At 33.0% G+C, this 18,688-nt stretch overlaps 2 protein-coding genes across 8 annotated transcripts in view; one reads left to right on the top strand and one right to left on the bottom strand.

Moving 5' to 3' along the window:
- Positions 1-16,348, bottom strand: part of LOC148956170 (uncharacterized) — a 263,724-nt gene extending 247,376 nt beyond the window's left edge. The window contains exon 1 of the mRNA XM_089096741.1: positions 16,017-16,348. The gene's annotated coding sequence lies outside the window, so the exon portion shown is untranslated. The remainder of the gene's footprint in view (positions 1-16,016) is intronic.
- The window catches only part of LOC148956169 (hypoxanthine-guanine phosphoribosyltransferase-like), a 114,961-nt gene that overhangs the window by 44,509 nt on the left and 51,764 nt on the right, over positions 1-18,688 (top strand). For 2 of the 7 annotated variants that reach the window (XM_089097592.1, XM_089097232.1), the window contains exon 1: positions 3,507-3,602. The exons of 1 other annotated variant lie outside the window; for it this stretch is intronic. The gene's annotated coding sequence lies outside the window, so the exon portion shown is untranslated. Of the gene's footprint in view, positions 1-3,502; positions 3,603-18,688 lie in introns of those variants that run through there. 4 more of the 7 variants (XM_089097547.1, XM_089097379.1, XM_089097302.1 and 1 more) reach the window with 4 other exon arrangements.

Genomic DNA, 18,688 nt, shown 5'->3' with positions numbered 1-18,688 from the left:
GAAGTGATTGGAGGTCAACTAACCCCCCTCTCACGCCCACCATTTCCCCAAACACATCCAATCAAAATTTTGAGATTTCCATTTTGTTAAACGTACTTGAAAGTTCTGGAAATTGGGTCTTTGAGGAATACCACCCCCCTCCCCACAACTTTCAAGGCAATGGTTGTAAATTATGCCCTGGGGGCACATAATGTTTTTTATAGAAAATATTGTCGTAAAAACTTCAAAAAGGGTTGATTTAATTGGAAGTTGAAAGGGCTAGTGTCCTTTTTAATAGGCTAGTCGAAACTGATTGAAAAGCAACTAACCCCCCTCTCACGCCCATTATTTCCCCAAACACATTCAATCAAAATTTTGAGATAGCCATTTTTTTCAAAGTAGTTGAAAGTTCTAAATATTATGTCTTTGAGGATGATAAACCCCCCACGCAAGTCAGGGCAAGGTTTTTAAGTTATGCCCTGGGGACATATAAGGTTCATATAGAGAGCGTTGTCACATAAACTAAAAGGAAATTGAAAAGGGCTAGTGCCCTTTTTATTAGTCAAAAGTGATTGGAGGAAAAATAACACCCCTCCCATGCCCACCATTTCCCGAAACACATCTAATAAAAATTTTGAGATAGCCCTTTTATTCAACGTAGTGGAAAAGGCCAGAAATTATGTCTTTGAGGATGACAATCCCCCTACAGCCCTCAGCACAGGGGTTGTAAGTTATGCCCTGGTGATATATGGGGTTTTTATAGAAAGCGTTGTCGTAGAAACTCCAAAAAGGGCTGATTCGATTGGAAACAGAAAGGTCTAGTTCCCTTTTTAATAGTCGAAAATGATTGAAGGGCAACTAACCCCCATTTAATGCCCACCATTTCCCCAAACACATGCAATCAAAATTTTGGTATAGCCATATATTTATGACTATCTCAAGAGGTTTAAATAACCTCTTTTCCATAACATCCAAGAGGTAAAGATCTTGGTACTATTTTTTTTAGAGGTTTCGGCAGTTTCTTTTTTGATTAAGATTTGTCAAATATTACTTGTAAATTCTACAAACAAGTCAGAAGATAGTAGCCAACTTACCTGTTGTCTATCGTAGCCACTAATCCTCTCTTTGATTTTTATCGATTATATTTACTCAAGTTAAATATATGTATATATATATATATGTACATATATATATATATATATATATATATATATATATATATATATATATATATATATATATATATATATATATATATATATATATATATATATATATATATATATATATATATATATTGAAAATGTATTGATTGTTTTCCGCTAAGTTTTCCCATATGAAGTAACTTTAAGGGACATGTTTATTTTTTATGATAATTTTTATGATAATTGAAATAAAAATGTTACAGTCAGCATAACTAAAATAAAACATTCCAGTTTTCGATCCCTTTTAATAGTCGAAAGTGATTGGAGGGTAACTAACACCCCTCTCACGCCTATCATTTCCCTAACCACATCCAATCAAAATTTTGAGACAGACATTTGTTCAACGTAGTTGAACGCTCTGGAAACTAGGTCTTTGCCAGCGTTGTCGTAGAAACTTTAAACAGGACAAATTCAATTGGGAATTGAGAGGGCTAGTGCCCTTATTAATAGTCGAAAGCCATCAGAGGGCGAACGCCCCCCCTCCCCATGCCCATCATTTCCACAAACACTTCCGATCAACATTTTGATAGAGCCATTTTGTTCAGCGTAGTTGAAGGGTTCGGAAATGACTTTGTTGAGTATGACAACCCCCTCACAGCCCTCAGGGCTAAGGTTGTAATTTATATCCTGGGGGTATACAACGTTTTGTAGAAAGTGTTTTCGTCTTCAAAAAGGGCTCTTTTGATTAGAAATTGAGAGGGTTCTAAACCCTATTCTTTCTAAAAGCCAGAATATAACTTGTCCTTTACTGAAAAAAATTCTTTTAAATGTTTTCACTTTTATAACTTTGAGAAATAATAAAATAATTAAGATTTTAAGGAATAAAATCAGAATATGTATATTAAACTGACAATGCACTTTTTTTCAGTAAATTCATTCGCATTTTTTTCAGTAAAGTACAAGTTATATTCTGGCTTTTAGAAAGCAGAGGGTTTAGAAGCCTACTCAGATCAAATTCTGCTCGTTTTCAGTTTGACTTATTTTAATTTCTATTTGTTTTGGGGTTCATTAAATTATTGATACTGATTTGTGGTAGTTGTATGCTTGGTATACTATTTTATTTTATTTTTGTTCATTTTTGGTTTAATGGAGTTCTTTACTTTTTTGAAATACTTATTTTGTGCAAACAGTTTTTTGTGCTAATTGTATAAAATGAAATATCATAGACCTTGACATGCAATCTCACTTTTGTATTTCAAAAGCTTCAATGAGGAAATAGATCAGATACGCCAAGAAGCTAAAACGCAAACTAAAATCAAGCAACGTCGACAAAGACACAAAACAAAGTAACACAGATAATTGTAAAAAATATATACAAGAATAATAGAAACTAGCAACGTCAGAAATAGGTAAAGTCATAACAAACAAGGAATTTAAGAGGTCGACAAAAATAATTGATTACGGTTGAGTTTTCTTAGTAATTCAGAGGTCAACAATTGTTTTTACATCTTGACATAAAGCAACGGGGAAAATACAAACCCAATCTGAAAACCATGATGAGACACAATTTATAAGGAGTGGGAAGTGTCTGTAGTATTTATTTTAAAAGGTTATACTTATGTTTCTTGTTCTTTCAAAAATATATTTGGTAGACGATTTGACTTATTTCCGTGGAACAAATTTTTCTCAATTTACATGAAATGGATTTGAGAGCAATAATATGCTATGTGTTTTTTGGATATATATTTCTTATTTCTCAACTGAAATATCGCTCTTTACTGAGTTAATTTTTTACGTCCTGTCTAGCTCGCCCAAATTTTTTTACTTCAGTTTTCTAAAAATTTTACAATGTGAAAATAGAAAATGTCAACATCTGTACTTGCTTTTCTCTCGGGATGAGTTTTGAGCAATAGGATATTTCTGCTCTCATGTCGATAATTAATTGTGAGCTCTGAAGAGATTAAAAGCTTCAGCAGTTATTTTTTAGCACTTTTTACTTCGAGTTTCATTTTGTTTGTTTTCCCTAATTATTATCTAACAATATCTGAATTTGAAATTTCGTTGTATATTTTAGTTCAAACAACATTTTGAAAATTGACGTACAAGAAAAGTAGCAAAAAAGATCAAAAAGTGTCCGTAATATATTTTATTTGTATTTAAAACGTCGGCCAATTTTAGAGAAAAAATATTTGACACTTAAATACTGATGTTACAAGAAAAAATTTACCTTTGCACGTGTGCTTTATGTAGTTTGAACCACATCTCGCAAATTTCTAATTTATCAAAATAATATTTTACGAAGATGAAGTCCGCCGAAATCTAGTTCACAGCTTATGTTTGAGTAGCAGCCGTGCCGAAAAGTCCTGCTTTCTTTTTGACAAAAAAAAACGGGCCTATGTATACTTTGAATTTGAAGACACACGGAAAAAAAGGAAATAAAATACAGGTTTTTTGCAGGTCATCCAGCAGACTGCTTGGGTTTGATTTTGATTCCAGACTTAAAATGCTTCATTCTTGATACTTTTAATTCTTTTTAGATATAGACTACTAGACTTGTTAAATTTGGCAAGTTCCACTGAAAATGTCTTGTTCATAGGCTTGGTTATTGCCCTATCCAAGTCTTGGCTATCTTATATATGCCTTCTTATAAATGAAATCTTTTAGTAGTAAGATAACAGTGATATTTAATTCTCAAATCTAGGCCTACACTCTTCACAAATGGTTGTTAGCCTATTGTCACTAGGCTATACTAGCCTAGCATGATAATTCACCCCATACCCCTTAATGGTGACTGATACTATCCTTAATTTTGTATCAGTTTAGTATGGTAAAATTCTACTTAAGTTACTTTTGGCTATCTTGGAAAGGGGTTAGGTTAGGAAAATGAAACTTTCAGGAATGGGTCTACAGGCTAAAATATGGGTAAACTTTTCATTAGGCTATATAGGCCTATATTTTTGACAGTAAAGATTTAGGGTAAAATTCTACTTTAGTTACTTTTTCCTATCTTGGAAAGGGATGAGGTTAGGAAATTGAAACTTTCAGGGATGGGTCTACAGGCTAAAATATGGGTAAAATTCTACTTAAGCTACTTTTGCCTATCTTGGAAAGAGGTTATGTTAGGAAAATGAAACTTTCAGGGATGAGTCTACAGGCTAAATTTTGGGTCAATACATACCAAATCATATTATTGAGTTAGGACTAAAGTGAATACACCATTTGATGCCTTTTTTTATGCTGATTACGAATATGATAAGCATTTCTATCAGAAATGAATTTTAGCCCCCCCCTATACATGCCAATTCAGGGTTAGGTTCGGTATAGCCGATATAGGGGGGGGGGGGGCTGAAATTCATTTCCGATAGAAATGCTTATTATATTTGTAATCAGCATAAAAAAAGGCATCAAATGGTGTATTCACTTTATTTGAAACTCAATAATATGATTTGGTATATATTGACCAAATTTTGTCCAGGGAAGGTATTTTGAAGTACCTACATCCACTCCTTCTCTCTAGAGGGTCTTGACCTTTAAAAATATGTGTGTTATGAAAGTGAAACCTTACAAAATTGAGCTTCTGCTTAAATGGAGTAGGCCTACAACAAAACTTTTCTCAGCTTTTCAACTTTGCTCAATCCTAATTTAGGCTATAAGGTTTTAAAGATATGCAAATATATTTCCTAAATTTTGAAAAAAACATTGATATGGCTTAAAATTCTACTCAAATAACAGGAATTGTATTTAAAGCCAGGGAAAAAGAAACTGATGCCTGAAAAAAAGGTAAAATGTTATTTTTTTTTTTTCAAAATTTCAATAAGTGTAGACCTGTCATGTAGGCAATTCCAGGACCCTCTAGAGGGAAAAGGAGTAGAGGTAGGTACTTCAAAATACCTTCCTGGGACATACTTTGGTGTTTTTTTTTTTAAGTAACAATGGGTTTATTTAAAAAAAAAAAATATATATATACATCATCGATTCCCTGAAGCAATGCTTGTGCGGGAGAAAACCCACCTAATAAATCAAAAAACCAAGAAACCAAAAAAGAAAAAAAAAGAAAAAAAAGAAATAGAAAAAAAAAAAAAAACATAATTAGAGCTCAACTTACCGGACCCGAAAACCAACGAACCTCCAAACAACACCCAACAAAATTATAATAATTATAATCATATTCAGCTGCAACTAAACCCTCCTCAAAAACAAAACTTAACTTAAGTGGCGTGGAATAATCCATTCAAAATATACACATCAAAACAATGGTTCTTTAGCAACTTACGAAAATCCTGCAAACCCCCAACATTCCTCAATTCCTCTGGCAAACTCTCCCAAACTAACGGAACAACATGGCGAATTGAAAACCTAGACCTAGACGTGACCATAGCTGGTCTTCGCACCAACTGAGAAGATCGTGTCAAATGATCGTGAGTAGTAGACGCAAGACTAAACATTCCTGAAAAACATGATGGTAACTCCGAAGCTAAATATTTAAACATAAACAGAGCATTATAGAATACACATATTCCTGCCAACGGTAGAATTTTATACTCGCGGTAAAGATGCCTCACCGATACAGATAGGTCAATTTGATTACCATAAAGAACTCTAATTGCCATATTCTGTGTTACGCAGAGCGGATGGAGGTGAGTTACAAATGTTTTCGACCAAACCATACAACAGTAAATGAGATATGGGTGAACCATAGAAAAATACAACATTCTCAGAATTTCACACGGAAAAAGATACCTAAGTTTACGCATAATACCAATATTACGAGACAATTTGCTGTTAACAGATGCAATATGGTCTTTAAAACTAAGGCTTTCATCAATTATAACACCAAGGTATCTAGTACTAGTAGATCTTACAATAGTATGGTGCCCTACTTCTATCTTATTAATCCATGGATAATGTCCAGTAATTCTACCATAAATCAAAAAATTCAACTTATTATGATTCAGTTTTAATTTATTTACTCGCATTCCACTTTTCAATCGAAGAAATACCTTGTTTCAATATAGTCATCAACTCATTTTCAGTTCTAGCAGCTACGGTGAAATGGGCATCATCAGCAAAACATGGTAGAATTCCTTTAGTACCGTAAGTATCAAGGTCCAAAGAACAAGACACATTACTTGAAGCTCTACAAAGGTAATTAATATAAACCAAAAACAACAAAGGGCCCAAAACGGAACCCTGGGGTACTCCAATCGAAATATATTCAATTTTAGATGTAACTCCATCCATCACGACACACTGAGTCCTTTCACTAAGAAAACTAACTATCACATTTAAAAAATCACCACGTATACCACTACTATATAGCTTTTGAACTAGTATATCATGATCAACAGAGTCAAATGCTTTAGTAATATCCAAAAATATTGAAGCTATCTTCAGACCCTTGTCTAAAGCATCATTAATAAAAGTTGTTAAAAACAAAACTCCATGCTTTGTAGAATGATGACTCCTAAACCCAAACTGACTAGAACTAAAAAATTGTCTTTTTTCGAAAAAACTTACCATCCTACTATGAATCAACTTTTCAAACACTCTAGAAATAAATGGCAGTAAAGAAATCGGTCTATAATCACTAAAACAATTCTTATCCCCTCCTTTAAATATCGGGATAACATTCGCGCACTTTAGACAATCAGGAAATATTCCAGCTTTTAAACAATTATTTATCAGTCCTAAAAAATGACTAGATATAACAGGTAATATCGACTTCAAAACCTTCAACGAAATAAAATCGCCTCCTGATGCTCCATTTTTCATATTATTTATAACATCAAATAATGCATCAATAGTTACAGACTTAAGGTACGCAGACACATCACAATCTTCAGGTAGGAACTGACGAAAATCACCATCTTGATCAAATACTGGCACCAATGATGACACACGCTGCCCAATAGTAGCGAAGTGATTACACATCTCATCTGCAACATTATTATTCATTCCCATATTATCTGGACGGATCAAGACGCTACCAGGGCAAGTCAGCGACTTAATCAATTTCCAAGTCTTACTCGGGTTACCCTCAACTTTTTTAAATTTAACCTTATAATATTCTACCTTAGCCAGTCGGAGTGCAGCATTTAACCTACTATTATAAACTCTATATATTACTTTATCATGAGGATCATTGCTCCTTGTTGACAACTTATATAAAAAACGTCTTTTATTAATTGACTGTAACAAACTCTTTGTAATCCAAGGTTTTTTCGGAGACACCCTTCTCTTCTGTATTCCTGACACTTCACAACATTCCAAAAACGTATCCTTAATCTTACCATACCAAAGCTCAAACTTCAAATTTAAATCTAATTCTTCTTGTAAAAATTTAAAGTCTAACTGTTCTATCCTAAGCTTAAATCTTGAAATAGTATTTGAATCAACTATTAATTTCTTAGGCTTAGGGCGAGCATCACAATTAATATTAATATTCTTAAATATACCCGGAACTAATATAGCCAAACCAAAGTGATCCGAAACATCATTTAACACAACACTCGACGAATCATGGGGAACATTCAAAAATACATTATCAATTAGAGATGAAGATGAATCCGTCACTCTAGTACAAATATTTACAGCAGGATGCATCCCATAACCTAACATTAAATTCAAAAAATTCCGGGCTTTTGAATTAGATGCTAACAATTTCAAATCAATGTTAAAATCTCCACACACAAAACATGGCATGTTCTTACGAGTTAGAAGGTCCATTTGTTGCTCTAATAATTCTAAAAAACAATCTACACTAGCTGAAGGGGGGCGGTAACAAACAGCAATAAAAAATGGGTCACCATTCTTATCAACCTCCGTAACAAAACACTCAAAAACCATCTCTTTATTAACAGACAAATCATCCCTAACCTTCACATTCAAAGCAGTTCTAATATACAGGGCAAGTCCTCCATGCTGATTGTGAGTACGGTTCTTAACATACATATTATAATCTAAAATATCCAATAGTCCAGAATTATTATTCATTAACCATGTTTCAGTAAGTGCAAGAATATGAAAATCAGATAGCATACACAGCTCCGACAAATAATCCAATGTACTATTTAACCCCTGACAATTCAGATGAAAAATGCCAAGTTTATCCGGTGCCAGTCTAGTATGTAAATCAACTGGGCACTTATAATTAACCTTCGGAAAAACATCATCTACCCCCATATCAAAATCCCTGTGAAGTACCCCTAATCCTAAATCTGAAACACTCAATGGATTATTCTCAAGCCAATCCAAACGATCATTACGAACAATTACCATTTTTTATAAATATATATATATATAAAAAAGAAAAGGAGGGTAGTTGCAACCAAACCTAACCAACTGAATAACTTACTATAACTCGGAGGGTCGGTGGTCCCGTTTCCAACGTAATCGAAGCTCCAGAAAAAACACAATATAACCTAAAAATAATAAGAAACATATTAACAAAATAGTATAAATAAACAAACGAATACAAAAAAAGTGAAAAAATTGACACTAACACTAGCCTGTCACAATACAGGCTTACTGTTTCCATTACTGAATTCCAGAAAAATGAATTCATATTATTGACTTACAAATAAGGTAAAAATACCACTCAATGCCTTTTTTTAATGCTCTTTCCAAATATAGCCTAATAATGAGTTTTGTTGGAAATGAATTTTACCCACCACCTCTATATATACCAATTCAGGGTATATATTTGCACATTAGGGGGGTGACAGAAATGATTATTATATTTGGAAAGAGCATAAAAAACGCATTGAGTGGTATGTTTACTTTATTTGTAAGTCAATAAGGTAAAAATTTAGAATTTTGACTTCTGATAAGGAGACATGTTAAGAAAACAATTCTTACTTTAAAATATGTATAATGATCTTAGTTAAAATGTTAGCCAAGGGGAAAAACTTTATCATCATGTCTTTCCTCTTTTTTCCTTCTTTTTCCAACTTAAAAGAAAAAATTTCAATTTTCTCCATGCTAAAATACAATGCATAAATCTTTTGAAATTGACACTATAAATTACCAAATAAATTGTTCTTATAGATAGCATTCATTGTGGCTGAGTTCCTAACCAAGTCTGTTGATTTTGAATTGAAGTTAGGTTAGGGTGTATTAATATTTTGTATTTTTGCCACTGCTTTATCTATCATTTAAAAAAAGGAATTAACAATGAAAGGGATGAATGCTATATATAAGAAGAATTTATCTGGCAATTTCAAAAGATTTACGCATTGCGTTTTAGCATAGAGAAAATTGAAATTTTTTTCTTTTAAGTTGGAAAAAGAGGAAAGACTTGATGATAAAGGTTCTCCCCTTGGATAATATGTTAACTAGGGTCATTATACATATTTTAAAGTAAGAATTGTTTTCTTAACATGTCTCCTTATCAGAAGTCACAATTCTAAATCTGGTAAAATTCTACTTTAGCTACTTTTGGCTATCTTGGAAAGGAGTTAGTTTAGAAAAATGAAACTTTCAGGGATGGGTCTACTGGCTAAAGCACTGTTTATAGATGATATAACAGTAAGATCAATGCTTATGATTTTTGGCACTACATTCTTGGTATGTACAAACAGCTCCTCCCATTTACGCTGTCATTAGTGGGTCAGTGTATTTTTCAGTCACTGAATAATGGTGCAAGTTTGTATTATTCATAATTGCAAAAGCAGAAAGAAAGTTGGTGAGCTGGCAAAGTGGTTTGCAACTGTCCCATCTCACAGGCATGACTTAACTGATTGGCTTATGTAGGATTTCTAAAAAGGGGATCAGGGGGTGATTAAATTTGTGAAAACAAGGAAATAGTGCAAAGACGTGAACTGGAAAACTGGCTGCAAGGACTTCCCCCTTGAACAATTTATAAGATTTTGTTTTGTGCACATGTGCATATTATGAAGTAAAATTTGAGAATCAGGAAATCAAGAGACATCCCAATCAAGAGGTAAATTAAAATCAAGAATTAAAATAAAATCAATCAAAAGTAAATTAAAATCAAGAGGTACATTACGATCAAGAGACGTACCTATCAAGAAAAATAAACTAGCAAGTAATTATTTTAGTTTTAATATTTTAAATATTTGATTATCTCCTTTTTGAACAAAGGGGCAACATTTTTAAAAACTTGTGATTGATTATTTCCTTAACAAGCTCCTCAGTACTACAGACAATAAAAATCAAACCAATATCAATAAACATTTGTGAACAAAGGAAGTAACTATATTTAATTTAGCTGCAAGTCTGCATTCATGCCCACCACATAATTTTCCTATGAGAAAAAATTGATGAAACTTTGGAACTGAAATATCAATGCAAAGCACCAAATTTCATAATCAAATGTCATCATGTTTTGGCATTGTTCAAATAAAACTTATTTTTGACTTGATTATCATTATAAATTCATTCTTTGTTTTGCTTTACATTCTTAAACCAATGATATATTTACCTATTGCATTATTACAGCCCACTGTATATACATTTATATAAATTCATATGTAGTGTTACAGCCATACCAATTATTCTCCTTTCCTTTGTTATTCTTGAATAATAATTTCTGGTCATTTTGAGTTTGAGTTATTGTAGGCTTCTATATCTACTATTTCTATTTTAATGGTAGACCTGTCCCTGAAAGTTTCATTTTCCTAACCTAACCCCTTTTCAAGATAGCCAAAAGTAGCTAATGTGGAATTTTACTGTTTAGTACTCCTAACCTTCATAAGGAAATACTAGGGGTAAATTTCTAGTGGGTTATATAATTTAGCTAATATGAAAGTGAAAGTGTCATTTGATTGATAAATTAAAAAAATAACTTACCAAGTTTGAAGTTTGACTGTAATTCTACTCTAAAGAAGGAGCACCAGCATAGCTGAGAGGTCAACTGAGATAGATGCATGCCTTCAACTTGATTGACCAAGAGTAACATCAGTATTTTAAAGTCCTTGTAGTATGCAGTGGTTAAGCTCACAGTGAAGTGCTGAGAGTTCAATGGGAAGGGGAAAAGGGAGGGCAGTTGAACTCTCAGCTACACTGGCACTCCTTCTTTGGAGCAAAATTACAATCAAACTTCAACCTTGGTAAGTTTTTGTTTAATTTATCAATTCTACTCCAAAAGGAGTGCCTTAGCTATGCTTCAAGTTAAACTGAGATTTTAAAGTTCAGAATGTGCTAAACCAGCACTAATAGTCAATAATAGCCCCATTCATAAAAAGAGGCTGCTGTAAAAAAATTCATTTTCTAGTAATATATTTCAAATATAGGAAAATCCAATGAGTGATTTCAAAAAACAGACAACTGTTGTCCACTTTCAATTGGTTTATCATAGAACCTTGCAAACGTTTTTGCATTTGTTGTGCCTACATATCTTACAATTCATTCCACACCAACTACTCTTGCTTTAAGGTGGGATCTTAAGGCAGACCTGGTGCTATGAGCACCATTCTGAGATCTATTTGAGCAACACTGAGATCTATGCCAGCAAGAAATAACACTTCTTTGATTGATCTAGACAAAGATGACTGTGAGGCTTATGGTATGTAAGAAAAAATTGCGTTATCTCTATTTGGATATGATGTCATTCTAATACAGCTAGCTAGATGCATCAGCAGACACAGGGAAGTCTATTGAAAAGGCTGAACATTGATATATGGTTGTAAAGTTTTGTTATTTTTAACAACACAGTGATTTGAAAATAAAAAAAACTTTCATTGTCATTAGGCCTATGTATCATATTGCTAATTGACAAATTGGTCAGAAAACTAAACTCTTTCACAAGCACATAAAATCAGTAATACTGTTAATTTTGGTGTTACCATCTTTGGCTCACAGTATATAAATAATAGATAGTATGATCATTCCCTATCTCACCCATTATAAAAACCTGGACCAAGGTGCAAGTGCTCCAGAGAACATAAAAGCATAAGCAACATTAGATCTTTTCACGGGTAGACAAGTCAGATTTCTCTTGAACGCGAAACTTGGCTTCAATGTCGGAACACTGAATTTTAAAGAAACTAATTTTAAATTAATATATTTCAATACATATATGAAAATCAGTAATTAGAAGTGCAATGTTATTATTTGATGTTTTTAGGAATTACAAGTAGGTTTCAAAGCCTCGAGTTGGTTTCAAAGGCATTTTGAGAAAGTTTCTGCCAAAATATGTGTTCCAGGGTAATTGGACCACTGACACATACTAACATCAGTAACCTGCTAATGAAAAAGTATGTGTGAGGAGCTGTTTGTATGCACTGAGAATGAAGAGCCAGAAATACTCTGCGGTGAACTTACTGTTAATTAGCTTTATACAGTGCTTTGGCTGAAGACTTTGAATATATGAAGCTGATAATCTAAAGAGGTTGAATAGCCTATGTATCTACCTCCCAAATACTAGTAAGCTTGGAAAGACTAGGCCTTCTATTAAATATCCCTCTTGTGAACATCTGGTGATTTGGCTACTGCCCAACTGAAGGGTTGGTAAAATTGCCAATAAAGCACTGCTTGCAGTATCAATAGCACTATAGGCTATCCAACACCTGAGTGAAAAAATTTCATACAAAAGGTCAATATCTCCAGCAGAGTTGCCTTCAGGGCTGCATCCTGTTTCTTCCACAAAAGTTGATCCTTTTTTAACGTAAACCCTGTACTGGTGCTTAGTTGAATTTCGCCATCCATCCATGATAATATTGAAGATGGAAGGAGAATATCCATGGTTGGAAAACCTTGCCAGAAATGACAAAAGCCACTAGACATAACATCCTGAACAATGGATGGTGCAAGGTCAGTTTTTTGTGGGAGAGACAAAGTAAAAATACTATCTAGTAGAAGTTTGGGAAGTCCTACTAAAAGCCCTAATATTAAGAGATACTAGACTTGTATGGCCCAGTTTCAAAAGATCAAAATACCAGTTGCTTGATCTGTTTCTCCCTTCTGGAGGCTCTTCAGAAGCAAGCCAAAGGGCATAGTGGAAATCCGGCTTCCAACTCATTGCAAATGCATCTACAAAAAGAATATTCTGGATCTGGTTTCCAAGAAACAAATCTGAATTTGTTTAATCAGAAAATTTTAACTTGTTGACCACAAATCAATGTCTATCCACTGAGATACCACAGAATTCAAGTTTCAAATGTTCCAAAAACCAATTCACTTTCTTTTCATTATAAAATTTTTGTTATCTTTATCAGCAATATTAGACACTCCAAGCAAATGTTCTGCAGATATCCACCCTTTTGCCAGGAATACTAGCTGCTTGACCTTATTTGCAAAATAATTGCAAAACTCAGATTTTGATATCTGTTTATTTTTGTATACCACAGTGGGTCTATTGTCTGAATGCAGCCAGGCCTGCATGCTTTTGCTATCCTGAGCAAACTTTGTAATCCCAGATATACAGCTTTTATTTCTAAAGCATTGATATTAAGTCAATTTTCTTCTGAGGATCATTTATCTGTGGCTATTTTCATGGAATATTCCTCCACAAGTTCCTATCCTAGTTTCCATGCATCACTACGCAACTATTTGTCAACTGATCTAGGCTCAATTTTTTTTGAAGAATGATTGGCAAAGTCACGCAGCATATGTTTTAGTACTTGAATTTTCCACAGCTCTGCTTTTTAGTAAAATAAGGGCCCTAATTTCTGCCATAGTTTGGACTGGGGGCCTCGTTCTGCAAGCAAGAATAACAGTTGGCCCCTCTTGCACGTTTTTTTGTCTTCCAAATGAGTTTTTCAAATCCACCACAGATTTGCTTCAGATGTTATTGGCACCATCCTTGCCAAAAAGAAACTTGGTTACTTTGACTTCAGGAGTGCATAAAGCTAATGCTACCATGGGGTCTGGACTCACGTGAGTTTCAATGCATGACGTCTTTTTAGACTGAGATCATAATTGGAGAGGCCAAGCACGTGAACTGTATCTGTTAGGTTTTTTACAACCTCTTCTTTAATAGGCCTATTATGATTTTCGAGCTACAGAATTGTATTTGCTGCCTCTAAAATACAAAAGGTTGAGTGGACAATAGTTTGCTGCACTTGAATTGCCTTAGCATTGCTCTCCTTAGCCTGTGATGAAAAAGTAGCCCAAATCTCCCTATTCCCCTTAGGAACAACAATTTTATTGGTAGGCCTACTCATAGGTTTAGCGTGGTACTGAAATAAATCATTCAGCATTCCTATTGCCAGGGGCTTAGAGAAAGCTCTGTTTACAGCTTTAGCAAGCTCTTTATGGATCTAGGGAGCCTTCTTGGTACCAGAACGTTCTTCAGAAACCTCCTTAAATAGACTGTCATTTGACATGCTGCTATTTAATCTTTTGCCTTTGTGCTATTCTGGAGAAGCCTTCCAATTTCTGTCATTGCTTTGGTCATGGATTTTATATGGGGCACGCCGAGCCAGTTCTAGTGGTTCTAGAACCTATTTTTGGGCTCCAAGAGCTAGATTTTGCATTCCTAGAATTAATGTCAGGGCTCCAAGAGCCATATCAAGCATGGGTTTGAAACTCGGGGCTCTGAAAGCCAAGATTTGTTCTTTGATCAGTATGCACTGCTGGAGAGGTTGAAACAAGAACGCCTAGAGTTTTGGCCAATTCTTGAATTGTAGTCAGTTCTCGACTAAGAAATTTTGATATCAAATTGTAGACCTTTTTAATTTTTCTTTCTGGCAGAAAAAAAAAATGCATTGATTGCAAATCTAACAGAAATCCCAGAAATTTTATTTGTTGACTTGAAATAAAACTGACTTTTCCGGGTGAATCACAAACCCTAACTCTGACAGTAATTTGACTGTTTCGTAAATGTTCTATTGAAATTCTAAAAGTAACCTTCCCAGAAGGAGTATGTTGTCCAATCAACAACAAATAAATAACTTCTTCATGAAAGTAGGGAGAACGCAGGTTTAAAGAACCCTTGGGCTGTTGACAACCCATTTGGTAAATATGTGTAAGCATAGCAACAATCTATTTCAAAACAAAACCATATCTGACCATTAAAATCAACCGTACATGAATAATAATTATCAAAAAGGTCTTCAGAGGCCAGGTAACAGTTTTTTGTCATTAATTAAACCACAGATTGATTACTTTTCATTTTAAAATGGCCATATTTAATGCTTTTTAAAATTTAGCACAAATCAAGAAGAACTATTTTCCTTCAAGACCATAAAAACGGGAGAAATATGAAGTATTTCCTTTTTTCTGAACTTGGCACTTCAAACAATAACACATTTATGCAATAAAATATAGGCCTACAGTTCTTTTCTTATAACCTGTAATTCTTCAAAGTAAAACTTGTGTTCTTTATTTTAAAAGCTTTCAATGGTATTTTTTCTCACATTCAGTCTTATAGCCTGAAACTGCAATATTCAAATCATTTGTTATTGACTGCCATTTTGAGACAAATTTATTAATTTTCCCTCTTTTGAAAGTTATCAAACTGGCTATTAATTGAGGGCAGTCTATGTTAAATAGTATATACCAGCTATTTGCAATCACCTTTTCTGGAGTTTGGGCCTCTCTTAATGGTTCTGGCCCTGCCTGAGTGAGCGCAATATTGCCTTCTACACCTCCCACAATTATAATTATCATCCACTATATTGTCCAATAATTCCATAACTATTGCATCACAATTACCCATTATTTAGTTTGGTGTCAATCCAAGCAAAAAAATACCAACTGATTTTATTCTTGGTCAATCCAGGCAAAGGTAGGCATCTATCTCAGTTTAACTTGAAGCATAGCTAAGGTGCTCCTTATGGAGTAGAATGCCTTTTTTATGCTCTTTCATAATTCAATAACCGCTTCTGGCGCTAATTGCATCTTGTGCCCTTAAAGGGGCCCTAAAGGTATTGGTATAAATGTATGATCACTCCAGGTCACAAGGAGACATGTTAAGAAAACAATTCTTACTTCATAATATGCAAAACAATCCTAGTTAACATATTTTCCAGGAGGGGAACCTTTATCCTCCCTATTTTCACTGTTGTACAATTTTCTTAAACAAAACTGTGAAAAATAAACAAATTTGAATGCATTTATCCATTTTCAAATAGTCTATATGTGAAAGTTAAACACCATCACTGTCATCTACCAAAAAAGTTACAAATAGGCAAACATTGATAAATTTAGGTTCAGTTAGGTTAGATTAGCTAGATGGCTCTTGGGTGTTTGTTTTATAAACAATTTTCAAGACTTAGAGAATAGACATAAAAATGAAAAATGTTATTGAAAAACTGGAAAAACAAAGAAAATAGTGAGGATAAAGATGCTCCCCCTAGAAAATATGTTAACTAGGATAATTTTGCATCTTATGAAGTAAGAATTGTTTTCTTAACATGTCTTCTTATGACCTGGAGTGGTCATACATTTATATCAAAGTATTTTATATGAATTATGAAAGAGCATGAAAAACATCAAATGATGTTTTCACTTTCATCCTAGGTAAATTATATGGCCCACTACAAATTTACCATGAACTTTACCCGCCCCTACCCCCTAATATGCAAACATATACACTGAATTGGAATATACCCTGAATTTTCTAAAGCAAAGTTTTGAATTGCAAAATTCAGTGCTATTTTTATTGATGGCATTCAACAAACTTGAAATGGTAGGAAAATAGTTTATATTTGAGTTGCCTAAAAAATGAGGTTTGAATTGTTAAAAATAAGTATTTTTGGAATGTATTACTCTCGAATAACTTATTTGTAAACTAGCTTAGTGATATGTTTTTGACCACTATTCAATAACTTAACTAGTGTTGAGAATTTCTTTGTGTGGTTACAAAAATTAAATACCTTTGTGGCTTCTTTAAGGGCTCAAGATGCAATTAGTATCAAGATGCAATCAGAAGCAATTATTGAATTATGAAAGAGCATTAAGAAAAGACATCAAATGAGGTTTTCACTTTCATCTTAGATTAATTATGTGACCTACTAGAAATTTACTGGCTATACCTCACTAGGCTATAAAATTCTGGAAAATACTTTAAACCATTCTAAAATAGCCTACTTAGCCTGTAACCTATCATTCCTGAATGTCAATGATTAAACTTTACTGGGTATTTGCCTAGAGAACCAACTGGAGAAAAGGAAACATGTTAAGAAAACAATTCATACTTCAAAATATGCAGAATAATCATAGTTAACACATATTTCGCTGAACAATGCATATTTATATATATATATATATATATATATATATATATATATATATATATATATATATATATATATATATATATATATATATATATATATAATATATATATATATATATATATATATATATATATATATATATATATATATATATATATATATATATATATATATATATATATATATATATATATATATATATATATATATATATATATATATATATATATATATATAATTTCCCACTGCTTCTCATTTGTTTCAACCAAAGTATCTGTAAATTGAATCAACAATGATGAAATAAAAACTGGGAAAACAAGGTACAGGTGGTAGAATGCATTGAAAGTATATAATTTGGGCTATATATTTGCAAATTAGAGGAAGAGGGGTGGAATATAGTGAGGCTGTATGCAAAATGTGTTAACTATGATTATTCTGCATATTATGATGTAAGAATCGTTGTCTGAAAATGTTTCCTTCTCTCCAGTTAGCCCTCTAGGCAAATACCCTGTACTGACCCCCTTCTCACCATAATGGACAAAATCGTAACCTAAATTAAATATACTCAGTAAATTGTAAATACCATTACCTTTGTTCCTGTTGTTTATTTACTGTTAAATTAATCAGAAGAAACAAGCCATGCTATGAAAATTCATTGAGTACAAAGCCTATAATTTGGACTATATAGGATATTTTTCCAATAGGAAGGCTAGGGGATAAAGTTTAGTGGTGTGCATATAGGAATGATACAAGTAAGCCATTTTATAATGAATAACGGTCTACAAAAGGCTGGTCTACTAATGTAGACCAGTAAGTAGGCCATTTTAGAATGAATAAAGGTCTACTGCAGCTCTCCAAAAGGAGACATGTTAGAATAAAAAAAGAGATAATTTTATATTACTAATTTTATGTTCATTTTCCTTTTTTTTGTTATTTTGACAATGTATCCCCCTCCCCCTAATAGAAACTAATGATTAGAAATAATGAGATTCTTACTATATCACATGCAGTTTTTAGTTATTCACATAAAACACTTTTCTTTTATTTTCATCCATATTTCTAAATAATTTTCAATCATATAATTCTGTTTTATTTTGCTCGGAGCAGATCTATCAGGTTTGAAAACTGGTACCTTTTGACCAACAGATTTGCAATGTATATTTACAAACATTTCTGAAATGGGTTTTTCATTGGTTGGGCAAAAAATTATAGATTTGTAATATTTCTCAGTTGTAGCAATTCTGCTAGGCGAATAGTATAATTTTTTTCAAATCTGATAGCTGCGTTTCAGATAAGATCAACTGAAATTTTATTATAAAAAATTGCTTAAAAATATGGATGGAAATAGGAAGAATCAGGCAGATGTGGTTAATGGATACGTGCTGCATATTATAAAGTAAGAATCTTAGAATTATTTGTTAT

Source organism: Artemia sp. Qi Xiang Cuo, chromosome 1 (assembly GCF_049724085.1).
Source record: "Artemia sp. Qi Xiang Cuo chromosome 1, ASM4972408v1, whole genome shotgun sequence".
In the NCBI taxonomy this organism is placed as follows: Eukaryota; Metazoa; Arthropoda; class Branchiopoda; order Anostraca; family Artemiidae; genus Artemia; species Artemia sp. Qi Xiang Cuo.
This window is presented reverse-complemented; position numbering and strand designations above follow the sequence as displayed.